Consider the following 13,473-nt stretch of genomic DNA (forward strand, 5'->3'; position numbering starts at 1 on the left):
TTTTGCAAACTGCTCCGAGTATCTCATATTTGAGGGGTGCCTTCTCCCAACAGCAATTTTTAGGTGTCTGAACAGATGTTCAATGGTATTTATATCCAGAATCATTCTTAGCCACTTCAGAACTCTCCAGCACTTTTTCATCCATTTCTGGGTGAATTTTGAAGTATATTTGGGGTCATTGTCCTACTGGAAGACCCAGGACCTAGAACACAAACCCAGCTTTATGACACTGGGTCCTACATTGCAACCCAAAATCCTTTGGTAATCTTTATATTTCATGATACTTTGCACACAGTCAAGGCACCCAGTGCCAGAGGAAGCAAAAACACCCCAAAACATCTTTGAACCTCCACCATATTTGACTGTAGGATCTGTGTTCTTTTCTTTGTAGACATCATTCAGTTTTCGGTAAACAGTAGAATGATCTGCTTTTCGAAAAAGCTCTATCTTTGTCTCATCTGTCCACAAGACGTTTACCCAGAAGGAGATTTGCTTACTCATATACATTTGGGCAAACTGCAGTCTAGCTTTTTTATGTCTCTGTGTCAGCAGTGGGGTCCTCATAGGTCTTTTGCCATAGCATTTCATTTGAATATCAACAGATAGTTCACACTGACACTTGATGCACCCTGAGCCTGCAGGACAGCTTGAATTTCATTGGAACTTGATTGGGGCTGCTTATCCACCTTGCAGACTATCCTGTGTTGCAGTCTTTCATCAATTTTTCTCCTCTGTCAATGTCCAGGGAAATTAGCTAGAGTGTCATGAGTTGTAAACTTGTGGATTATTTTGTGCACCGTGGACAAAGGAACATCAAACTCTCTGGAGATGGACTTGTAACCTTGAGATTGTTGATATTTTTCCACAATTTGGTTTCTCAATTTCTCAGACAATTCTCTTCTCCTCTTTCTGTTCTCCATGCTCAGTGTGGAACACACAGACACACAATGCAAAGACTGAGTCAACTCCTTTTTATCGCAATTCAGGTGTGATTTTTATATTGCCCACACCTGTTACTTGCCACAGGTGAGTTTGAATGAGCATCACATGCTTGAAACAAAGTTATTTACCCACAATTTTGAAAAGATGCGAACAATTTGGTTTGGGGCTATTTTTGATTTGCGTGTGAAATTATGTCCAGTTTGCCTTATTTTTTTTCTCAGTTTTTTTTTTATTCTAATGCACACACAGGAAATAAACCTGTATATCAAAAGATGTGTAATTGCAATAATTTTCTGGAATAGATACTTTCTCAATACATTTTCTTGAAAAAAAATTCAGGGGTGCCAACATTTACAGCCATGACTGTATAAGTTTTGTATCTAAAAAAGTTTAAGACAGGTGTCTTCTTTATCTATGGGTGAGCCGTTGTCATGTCCATGAAAAATAGCAACACACTTTTCAATACATTTTCATTGCATTGGATCCATGCAAAATGGGCTGCCTATGAATTCTATCTGTTGACTGTGGTTTTCACAACCCCATGGAATTCAATAAATATTGCATGACTCTGCTTTTTATTCACTGATAAGCAATACATGAAAAAATGTTAATATATCCATTGAAATCAACAAGTCTATATGCTGTCCAAGTGTGATTCCCAGAAGTGTGAACTAGGCTTATGGTGGACTGATTATGATACACATATACAGAAAAAGTGGAAGCCTTGTCATAGTGACTGCAAAAGAAACCTTCCACCAAAACAAGCTTAGTGGTCACAAATCAATCAATATGAAAAATCTAGGAGGCTTACAAATAGATGTATTTAGATTTTCACAACATTCTCCTCCAGTCTCTTTTTTAAGGTTAAGGCCCCATGTAGCAAAAGGCAGCAAAAAAAAAAAAAAAACAACAACAAAAAAAACCTGCAATGCGATTTCTCCTCATTTTTCTTCCGCAGTGTTTTTCATGTGAGGATTTAGCCTAAGGCTGAGGCCCCATATTGCAGAAACGCAGCTTGTTTTGGCTGTAGATTTTGTTGCTGTTTTTTGAGCCAAAGCCAAGAAAGTCTACAAAAGTAATAAGAAATATATAGGAGCTTCTTATACTTCTACCTTTTGCTCAATCTTGAATTTGGATTAAAAGACCACAACAAAATCTGCAACAAAAAAGTTGCATTTCGGCAACGTGGGGCCTCAGCCTAAGGGGGTTGAGCCCAGGGGTCCAATTATTAGCACCATCAATTGTGAGGACCAGGTGATTACCTGGAAAGACAGCCAGCAGTTACTATTATATATGTTTGAGGGTAAGGGGAAAGGTTAGCTGGTAACTAGAGATGAGCGAACACTAAAATGTCCGAGGTTCGAAATCCGATTCGAACAGCCGCACACTGTCCGACTGTTCGAATGGATTTCGAACCCCATTATAGTCTATGGGGGGAAAAGCTCGTTTCAGGGGTACGCAACATTCGATCAAATTCTACTTACCAAGTCCACGAGTGATGGTTGGGCTGGATTCTCCTTGAAGTCTTCTCCCGGCGCAGCGCCCCCGCAGTGTCTTCCGGCTGGAATTCACCCTGTCTAGGCATCGGGGCCTAGGCAGAGCCGACTGCGCATGCGCGGTCGGCTCTGCCCGGCCCGACGCCTGAGCAGAGCCGACTGCGCATGCGTGGGCATGCCCGCGCATGTGCAGTCGGCTCTGCCTAGGCCGGATGCCTAGGCAGAGTGAATTACAGCCGGAAGACGCCTCAGGGACGCTGCACCGAGAAGACTTCTAAAGGTAAGAGAATAACCAGCATTGCTTGGCAGAATGTATAATATTCTGCCAATCAACGCTGGTTCTTCATCGAATCTCAAACTTCGAACAGCTAGTAGTACTCGATCGAGCACGAGTATTTCGAATACCGTAGTATTCGATCGAACACCTACTCGATCGAACACTACTCGCTCATCTCTACTGGTAACCCTTCTCTTTACTCTGTAGTAAAGAACTATATAGGAATAACATCCCTCACACTTTCATGGCCTTACTTATTTATAAAATGTCTCACATTTCTTTTGCATTCTCAGAACTTTAATGCTACATTTGTGGATCTCATGTTTATACTTTAACATTTTTCTCTCAGAAATATAGACTTTATTTCACAGATGTGTATGGTGTGAGGATACAAACTATAAAAATGTCAAATCCTATAGCTACAACACGTAACTTAGACTACATGGATTACTTTGTTTAGGATATGAAAGTTTCTAGCAATAGAATTTACAACTACAGCAGATTTATACAATGATTTCTACAGTATATTTATAAAACAACCAGGATATAGCTATAGTAAAGCTGGCCGTACTCTTTAGATAATAGAGTGCCTTTGCTCATCTGAAATAAATTGTGGTTGGCCATACATCCTGTTCCAAACACATAAACAACCATAACCCTTCAGATAAGCATTCAAAATAGGAGATGATGTACACCTAGTAGGTGTGTTAGTAGTAAAAATGCATATCCATGACCATATGAGGACTTAACGTTTATGGGATAAATTATACTTCTTAATGTTTTCATGTAATATTCCATGCCATGTACTGGAAAGCTGGTGAATAATTCAGAATGGGCTGGAATTGGAGAAAAACGGTATTTGTGTGACTTATGCGCTTTATGGCGTTCACTGTGCAACCAAAATGACATGTCAGGGCTCGTTCACATCTGCGCCCGGGTCTCCGTTATGCAGGTTTACGTTTCCTGCTCGAAACTGGGCAGGAGATGGAAACCTGCAGTCATTTTTCGAACCCATTCAATTGAATGGGTTTGAAAAGTGTCCGGCCGTGAGCGCCGGTGAGCGTTTTGTGCTCTCCACGGCGAAACCGGTTGTTTTTAACTGGACACAAAGTCGGACATGCAGGACATTGTGTCCGGTTAAAAAAAAAACAAAAACACAGTTTCGCCGCGGAGAGCACATAACGCTCACTGGCGCTCACAGCCGGACATAGTCTGACAGGTTTCCTTCTTTTGTCTACAGAAGACGGAAACCTAAAAACGGAAAGTGCTGGTGCAAACCCAGTGTAAGCTGTATTCTATGGGTTGTTACGATTTTAGGGGTACCAAATTTATATAGTTTTATTTACTTAATAAAATCCAAACTTTTGCAAAAAAAAATAAAAATTCTTGGAGTCACCTTATTTTGCCACCCATACCTTTTTAGTATTTCCATGTATATATGGATGCATGAGGCATCTTTTTTGTGAGGCTGGATGTACCGTATATACTCGAATATAAGCCAAATTTTTCAGCCCAGTTTTTGTGCTGAAAAAGCCCCCCTCGGCTTATACTCGAGTCATGTCCAACAGTACAAAACTACCACACAATTGATTAATAAAACATAATAAATTTTATTAATACCTACTAAAACAGTAGAATCACATGACATATATGAGAGACAATTACATAATACCTGCCTATGTGCAGGTGAAACGCGCGTCGGGCGTTTCCTTTCTTGTTGGTAGGTAAGATGGCAACACTGTATTGTTATACCACCTAGGAGAGATACTGGGTTCCTGGCTTTGTCACACTGCTGTTAATGGTTAGGTGCATCCTGCACTATACATTATTATATATTGTTGTTCTTATCCAGGACCATTCCTACTTCATGTAATTGTTATTGGCCATCTGTTTTCTACCTACTACTGGCTAGTTGGTACTGTGTAGTTTTGTCTACCCCCACTTGCTTATAGCAATTGTATTATGTAATTGTCTCTCATATATGTCATGTGATTCTACTGTTTTAGTAGGTATTAATAAAATTTATTATGTTTTATTAATCAATTGTGTGGTAGTTTTGTACTGTTGGACATGATTGTATACCCACACATAAGTTTACATTTTTGCCTCTTTTATGTGTTATGGTCTATTTATACTCGAGTCAGCAAAAAAAAAATAAAAAAAATATATATATATATTTTTTTTAGGAGGGGGGGTCTATAACCAGCCACAATATTAATGTATAGAATCTCCCATAAAATAGTGCAAAAAAAAAGATAAGTTCTAAATCACTCCTTTCCCTAGAATACATATAAAAGTAGAAAATTACTATGAAACACATACACATTAGGTATCCCTGTGTCTGAAAGTGCCCGATCTACTGAATATAGGGGATCTGCAGTGTTCCTGTTCCATCAGGAAGGGGTTAATATGAGCACTGCAGATACCCTATATTCAGCCAGACTAAATTCCAAGTGGGGGAAGAAAAAACAGTCCTCAAGCTCAGGGAAGGAGCAGACAGACAATCCCCATTAACTACTGCACCCAAAAACTCAGAACATTTTAATTTTTGAAGTTTTTCAGTAGCTGCTGCATTCCCCCCCCCCAGGTTTATACTGGAGTCAATAAGTTTTCCCAGTTTTTTGTGGTAAAATTAGGGGCCTCGGCTTATATTCGAGTCGGCTTATCCTCGAGTATATACGGTACTTTTTAGTTGGGCCATATTGGGGAACGTCTGATGTTTTGTTTGCTTTTTAATTAAAATTTTTGTGGCAGAAGAAAGGTGAAAACGTTAGTTTAGTTCATTAGATTTTTTCTTATGGATAAATATTTTTATATGTTTGTAGACCGGGTGTTTTCAGAAACGGAGATGCATAATATGTTGTTGTTTTTTTAAACCATGTCTATAAATCTTTGCATTTGGTAAATAATGAAATATATAATGGTTACCAATATCAAATAAAAGCAAAAAACAAAGTCTAAAAGTCCAGCTGTGTAAACAGGAAGTAGTGCAAAATCTATTATATTGCATTCATATACGTCTAGTAATATGGACGGAAATGATAGTAAATAGTTACTATACCTCATAAATTAGGGAGGAACATCTGGATTATACAAAATGAATAGATGATATTTTACAAAATTTTCCTAAATGGCTGCAAATGAAAAGCGCTAAGGAGGAAACATCTGCATGATATCGGAATATGTCCACCTGGAACTTTGAACAATGATGTTTTCTTATGTCAATGCGATAAGTAACCACCGAAGTGAAAATCTTGGCATTCAGACAACTACAAAAATTGAGAGAAACTAAAGGAGAAATGCCCTGTTCACCCCATCCTGTGCCTGACAGTATCTTGACAATTGCTCCCACTGCCATTCAGATCATTTAGCTTTGCCCTTTCCCATCCTTTGAACTTGATGGACATATGTCTTTTTTTCAAACGCACTATGTAACTTTGTGTTTGTATGATCACTGCTTAGCCACTATTTCTGTCACGTCATAACGATTAACCATGCTAAGATTTGTCAGAAGGTATTGTCTGGACAAGGTAGGTTAAGCTAAGTTCCTACTAGTGTTCGGGTTCCTGAAACCTAGTCCGCTTTAAAAGTGGTTACCCTCGGAAACACACAGACCCCATAGAATGTTATGGTGCCCCCCAAGTTTCTGCCTGGTTTCTGCCCAAAAAATGAAGAGAGAAAAGTCCTGCTTGCACTCTGGAGCATTATAATGGGGAAGGGGGCCCTCTAGAGAGTATATTATATTGTGTGGGGCAACTGTGGAGCATTATATTGGGGGGGGGGCGCTCTGGGGAGCATATAATATATTGAGTGGGGCCACTGAAGAGAATTATGCTGTTTGGAGGGCACTCTGGGGAGCATATTATATTGTGTGGGGCCGCTGTGGAGTATTATACTAGGGGGCCCTCTGGGAAGCATATTATACTGGGTGTGGGTGGGGATCATTTGGGCAGCATATTATGTTGTATGGGAGCACTGAGCAGAATTATACTGGGGAGTCTCTGGGGATCATATTATATGGTGGGGACCACTGTGGAGAATATTATATAGAGTGGGGCCACTGTGGGGAACATATATTGTGTGGGGCCACTGAGGAGCATTATACCAGGGGGAGCATATTATAGTGTGTGGGGCCACTATGGAGCATAATATTATGTTTGGGGCCACTGTGGGGAGCATAATTTACTGGGAGGGCCTCTGGGAGACACCAGAGTATAATAATGGCACTGAAATTAATGGGAAAAACTCACAAATATTCATCAAAACTAATTTTGAGAGGTTTGCCAGAAGTGGCTGAAGGCTCTGGGGAGCCTTGGTATATTGCGTGGGGCCACTGTGAGGAGCATATTATACTATGTGGGGCCACTGTGGGGAGCATATTATATTCTGTGGGGCCATTGTGGAGCATTATACTAAGGGGCCCTCTGGGGAGCATATTATACTGTGTGGGGCATATTATATTGTGTGGGACTTTGAGAAATATTATTCTTGTGTTGAGGTTCTGGGAAACAGTATACTGTGTGGAGCATTATATACCATGTGGGGCCACTATGGGGGCTCAGGGAGCATTTTATACTGTGGAGGGCAATGTAGAGCATTATTTACTATGAGGAGCATTATACTGTGGGGTAAGGGAAATTCCTGCTGACAGCCCTATGTGCTATGTCTGCATCACAGCGTCCTCATTATAATCTTGCACATATGTGTAGTGCTCTATGGCCATATAATTCCCCATATAGTACCGGTCATTGGACCATATGAAAGATGTCAGTGAAGCTTCAATGGAGTAGGCTATTAGTAGGAAGCTATTGTTATATGGATATTCTCCATATAACTGCTACCTCCATGTTTTTTTGTTGACTGTCAATAGCTTTATTTAGCTGTAAAGAACCTTGTAACAGTGCTTCTGGATTATGCTAGACACCTTGCAAGAAACTTTGCCTAAAATTGATTGCTTAATGGACACTTGCCTTACAACTTTGGGCATTGAGTATACATATCTACTGCCAGAAAAAGGGACATTAGCTTACGAAAGACTGGCAGTATTCATGACCCATTACTGTTGTACTACCGATTCATGTATGAGTAAGATGCTATCTGCAGCAAATGATGGTGTGTTCTTTGACCTACAATATATCCGAATATATTACTCTAAGCCATAATTACCACACAGAAAAGTGAGCGAGGATCTCTCAATGTCATTATACCCTTGGTCAGTCTGGCAATAGTGGTATGATGATGTCATCTGTGCCAGGCTGCTGAAATCTTGTCTTATGCTTGCATACCACTACTGCTTTGCCATATTTTCAGTTGTATCCTATAGAATGCAAATCACTTGGAGCTGTTATTAATTGCATTTGGAATATGGACATTTATACAATGAGAGAGGAAGTGTTATCTGAACCTTTATATATAGCACTGTACTTTTTCCTGACATAAGTCAAATGGTATACTAATGCAGGAGTGGAAAATATTGGATGATTTATTACTGTCCCCAGCAGGAGCTCCAGTCAACAGAAGAAATGTTGGGTTCTAAGTGGCACACATTGCCCTTGATATGACCTCCATTAGTGTGATATTGTATACGCTCTTTGCATCTCTAGCAGTATAGCAGCATATGCTCATTTCAATGACTCCACAAATAGCAATGCAAGGCAAACTGCTAACAGTTAACCTGACATTTTGCCCTTAATTGTCAGCAAGATAATTCAGTTTTAGAAACAGAAATATTTAATTATTTCTCTACTTATTTTCTATACCCCTTCCTATACTGAAACTTATATTCCATTCTGTCATTTAACTCAGCAAGAATAGGGGACTTTGAGTCCCATCCCCCCCTCCAAATTTCAAGTTGTTGAAATTATTTCAGCTGTCTTTAGGGGGAGCTCACTGAATATGGAGGTCAGGGAGTGCTGCATAAATGGGTATGTAGTCAGCTTCACCTAATGGCAGGAGTGTAACTAGCAAAGACGGGGCACCACAGCTAACTTTTGACAGCATAGCCCCCCGTTTACTGGCCCCCATATGGTAAAAATTTTGCTCGACCACCACACATTAGACTGCCCCATTTAAACACAGTATAATATCCTGCAGTGGCCCCTCCACACAGTATAATGTCCCATAGTTGCCTCCATATAATATACTGTAGTGTCCCACAGTGGCTCCTCTGCAACCCACAATCTCTGCTTGCTGTTATTCTTTGTTTACTTCATGGTCATGTGATGGTCACACAGGTGAACAACTCGTTACAAGACACAGCTTTGGTTACTGTGCTGTGACTAATGTCCATCTGTGTGGACATCACATGACCATGGACTGATTTTAATGCACTGGAAGTAAATAAAGAATGACAGTAAGGCCGAGTTCACACAGAATTTTTTGGTCCGGATTTTGACGCGAAACCCGCCTCAAAATCCACCTCCAAAAACCACCTCACAATAGAGTCCTATGTAATCTGCAAGCGTTTTTTTTCCGCTAGCAGAAAAAAGAAACGACAAGACCTTTCTTCATGCTGATTCCAGCTGAAAAAAAACAATGGGAGTCAATGGAAAACTGCTAGTGGTTTTTGAAGTGTTTTTTTGACGCGGATTTTGCAAAAACTGCTAGCGTTTTTTTCAAGGTCCATGCACTGTGCTGGATGAAAAAAAACTAAAACTAAAATGGCTCAGAAAACGCCTCATGTGAAAAACCACTTAAAAAAAAAACATTACCTAATTCCTGAAGCGGATTTCTTTCCTCTCCAAAATCCTCACCAAAAAACTCTGTGTGAACCCAGCCTAAAGGGGCATTCACACTACTGCCGCTGTTCGCCCAGGGGTTTCCATCCTAAACCCCGCAGAAATTGGGTAGGGGACGGCTTGCCGGTGGTCAGCTTTAAGAACCATTCATTTGAATGCGTTTCTAAAGCAAACCACCGGTGTCCATATGCGGCCTCTCCACCTGGAAACCGTTTTATTCTTTTTTTTGCACGGACACAAAGTTGGACATGCAGGACTTTGTGTCCATGCAAAAAAATGGTTTCCAGGTGGAGAGGCCGCATACGGACACTGGTGGTTTGCTTTAAAAACCCATTCAAATGAATGGTTCTTAAAGAGGACCTTTCATCAGATCGGGCACAGGCAGTTTTATATACTGCTGGAAAGCTGACAGTGCGCTGAATTCAGCGCACTATTGGCTTTCCCGATCTGTGCCCGGTGTAAAGCGCTATTGGTCCTGGGACCATAGCGCTTTAGTGTCAGAAGGGCGTTTCTGACACTTAGCCAGGGACGCCCTTCTGCCCAGCAGCGCTTATCGCGCTGTACTGTGGAGCGGGTATGGCGCGATAGGCGCTGCTGGGCAGAAGGGCGTCCCTGGCTAACTGTCAGAAACGCCCTTCTGACTGTAAAGTCCTACGGTCCCAGGAAACACAGATCGGGAAAGCCGATAGTGCGCTGAATTCAGCGCACTGTCAGCTTTCCAGCAGTATATAAAGCTGCCTGTGCCCGATCTGATGAAAGGTCCTCTTTAAAGCTGACCACCGGCAAGCCGTCCCCTATATAGTTTTTGTGGGGTTTAGGATGGAAACCCCTGAGAAGACAGCGGCAGTAGTGTAAACACACCCTAAGGAGAACTCTAGAAATCCATGGGGAATTGATACAAAAAATATTGGAAAATTGTAGAATTTTTCATTACACAAAAAATAATTTTTATTTGCTGAAAGTGGACAAAATCATTAACCAGTTCTGGACCAATAATAGACTATATACGTTAGGGTGGTCCACTCTTAACTCTGCAAGGACATACAATACATCCTTTTTAACCACTTTTGGACCACCCATTGGGTATATATGTCCAGAGAGTGGTTGTTTAGATCTGCAAGTATGTACCAGTACATCCTTGTAGTTTTAAGCAGTTGCACAATTTCGTGAAACGGGAGCCCCCTTAGAGAAGGAGGAGAAGGTTTATTACCATCCCTGCCTTAGTGATCGCTGTGTGCACAGCTATGGGATCTGCCATGATGCGGCTCCCCTCTGACCTGACAGTAACATGATCCGACGGGATCAGAGTCTGTAAGAGTTTCTGGGTCCTACAGGACACAGATCAGTTCTATAGTAAGGTACAGGAGGCTGTATTCTTCCTGCAACTGAAGCTAAATGTATCGGCCCCCAGTGCAGGGGAAATTAGCCTCCCCACCAAAAAATTTTGAACATAATCTCTTGTCCAAAGTGTCTTCCAGTGCGGTTTGATCCTTCATCTTTGTTATTTTCTTATAAATAATTTCTAATAAAAAATAAATTTTTTTGATGAACAACCTCTTTAAAGTATGGGGCATTAGGGGGGGTTGTCTAGGCATAATTTTTTTATGGTCTATCTTTAGGGGCCGGAAGCAAAAAGCTCTGTCCACTGTATATTATGTTGGCACCTTAACTGGATCTCAGTATATTGATCACCCCAAACACAGACAGACCCTGAGCCGATATAGACAACCTGGAGATGGAGACGGGGCGACACAGGCAAACGTACAAGCCACAGGAGAACAGACTGTGCCAGAACTGTGACCAGGGGTCCCTAGAAGACGAGACCCATTTCCTGCTACACTGCACCAAATACTCAGCTGTGAGGGCCGTCTACTACCAAAGACTCTCTGCCCACATCCCAGACTTCATATCTGCAGATGAGAAGAGGAAACTCTACATGCTACTGGGAGAAGAAGAGGCCACTGTGGAGATCGCTGCCCAATACGTGTCCAGCTGTCACCAAACCAGAGGAAGATGAGACTCCATGGACTGTTATACCCCAAATCACCCGCCCCACCCCACCTCCCCATATAGCGGTCACCAACTAAGAGGAAGATGAGACTCCATGGACTGTTATACCCCAAATCAGCCCCCCCCCCATACTCTCCCCCATCGACTCCAACTCCCCCCCCCCCCACACACACACACACTTTACTAGCTTTGGCAATGCCAAATATCCATTCGGACGTGCAATAAAGCCTATTTGATTTGATCTGCAGTGAAGGTGCCAGGCTGCTATACAGCGGATGAAGCTTTCTGCTTTCAGCCCTGTATTGTGTACACAATGTGCGCCAGAAGTGATTCCGTACAACTGAGCATTTCTAGAAAATCTCCCATAGACCTCAATGAACATCTTTAGTCTATTGGGTCTGTATTCCATATGGCTAATGAAAATAATTTCTCTAAATGCTAATAAAAGCAACTCAGGCAAGATGACAGTCATCAAAAACATGCAGAAAACTAAAAATTCACTTGGAAAATAAAAACAGACTAGAAAAGGGTAATATGTTCCACTATCTGATGTAAACTACTAGAAATAATATAAGTACATTCCTTTTTAATAATTCAGCGGTTGCACCTGCTCGATGCCATATTCCTTGTGAAAGGAATAAGACATTCCCTCTAATGCACAACTTCCTTTTTGGCATTACTTACTTTGTTCTTGTACATATGTTAGTTTCAATTTTTTCACCAACTCAAAGTAATTTGTGATATATTTTTCATATAGGAGAACGCGCTGATCCATAGGCTTGGAAATAAAACAGCAAAAGCTCATCTCATTGTCAATGGCACACACAAATCTTGTAACCTAAATGTTGGTGATTTATATTATGCCTCAGGATGGAACACAGATTTATAATTCCCTTTAGTCCTTGAGATTCTTTCTCTTGTGTTCATTGTCTCAATCTGTCAAAACCCATAAATACTTACTATTGAAAGTGACAACGCACTCACCAAATTTTGGTGTAAAAAAAAAATGGTTGTCACTCTGAAGATCATTCAGCCATTGTTATGCAAACTAAATTAAATGTCATATATATACCAGCACTATTATGCTCTTAAAGGGAACTTGTCCATTGAGCATGCAGTCCAATCTCCTTTCTCATTTGAACTATAAGAAACTACTTCAACAACTGTATAATATGGAGGAAAAGTGTGACATGTTAAAGAGGACCTTTCACCACTTTTGGGCACATGCAGTGTTATATACTGCCAGAAAGCCGACAGTGCGCTGATTTCAGCGCACTGTCGGCTTTCCCGATCTGTGCCCGGTGTAAAGCGCTTACGGTGCCGGTACCGTAGTGCTCTATGGTCAGAAGGGCGTTTCTGACCATTAGCCAGAGACGTCCTTCTGCCTCGCGGCGCCAATCGCGCTGTGCTGTGGAGCGGGGAGGAACTCCCCCCTCCCGCTCCTGATAATGCTCGTCTATGGACGAGCTGTGTGAGCAGAGAGAGGGGGCGTTCCTCCCCGCTCCACAGCACAGCGCGATTGGCGCCGCGAGGCAGAAGGACGTCTCTGGCTAATGGTCAGAAACGCCCTTCTGACCATAGAGCACTACGGTACCGGCACCATAAGCTCTTTACACCGGGCACAGATCGGGAAAGCCGACAGTGCGCTGAAATCAGCGCACAGTCGGCTTTCTTGCAGTATATAACACTGCATGTGCCCAAAAGTGGTGAAAGGTCCTCTTTAAAGAGTTGGTGTTATTCAGACTGCCTGGATGGTATCCACCTTCCTCTTTTTTCCTTCCCTGCCCCAAATAAATACACAGACACATATTTCCATTTTTCATGGGCAGAAGGTTGTCCACAGCTTTTATTTTGAAATATATTGTAAGCCGATGGCTGGTCAGGTAATGGAGGGGTGTACATCTCACCCAGACTACTAAGGTGGGTGAGATGAGAAATCTCCAGGAATGTTTGTTCTCAGCATTTTGGTAAATGCTCAGTATTAGGCTGGATTTTTAGGAATGGCAGGTAG

Source organism: Leptodactylus fuscus, chromosome 3 (genome assembly GCF_031893055.1).
Source record: "Leptodactylus fuscus isolate aLepFus1 chromosome 3, aLepFus1.hap2, whole genome shotgun sequence".
NCBI classification, from domain to species: domain Eukaryota; kingdom Metazoa; phylum Chordata; class Amphibia; order Anura; family Leptodactylidae; genus Leptodactylus; species Leptodactylus fuscus.